A 406-nucleotide genomic window follows, 5' to 3' on the forward strand; every position below is an offset into this window, starting at 1 on the left:
CCCGCCAGGCTGCGGGACGCCGGTCCACCCAGCCTGGGGTCACCTGCAGGAAGCAGAGGTGGAAAACACCCTCCCCTGCTCTCACTGCCCTCAAACCCCTTTTTTCTTCCCAACTGCTCCATGAGGATGAGGCACGGACACGGCAGAGTCGCCCATGGGGTCCCCTGGAGTTTGGGTACCGGCGGGATTTATAGTATCATACAATAATTCCAAGTACTTGGAATTACTTTGCTTTTATAAAAATAAAAGGAACATCTCATAACCAAGGAAAGGCTGATGTTGGTGGGTCACCACGCCAACCTGTCACCCTTTGGGAGACAATACACCGATGTGAGAGGTCTGTGGAACAGCAACGCTGATGCTCGGGGTCCACTTTATCTATCCACAGAGAGAGTAGCAGCCATTG

At 53.0% G+C, this 406-nt stretch overlaps 1 protein-coding gene across 1 annotated transcript in view; it reads right to left on the reverse strand.

Annotated features, from left to right (window-relative positions):
- Window positions 1-406, reverse strand: part of SLC4A4 (solute carrier family 4 (sodium bicarbonate cotransporter), member 4) — a gene marked incomplete at its 5' end in the record, with an annotated part of 65,928 nt that overhangs the window by 1,714 nt on the left and 63,808 nt on the right. The window lies entirely within an intron of this gene.

This window comes from Buceros rhinoceros, unplaced genomic scaffold (assembly GCF_000710305.1).
Source record: "Buceros rhinoceros silvestris isolate BGI_N320 unplaced genomic scaffold, ASM71030v1 scaffold13210, whole genome shotgun sequence".
NCBI lineage: Eukaryota > Metazoa > Chordata > Aves > Bucerotiformes > Bucerotidae > Buceros > Buceros rhinoceros.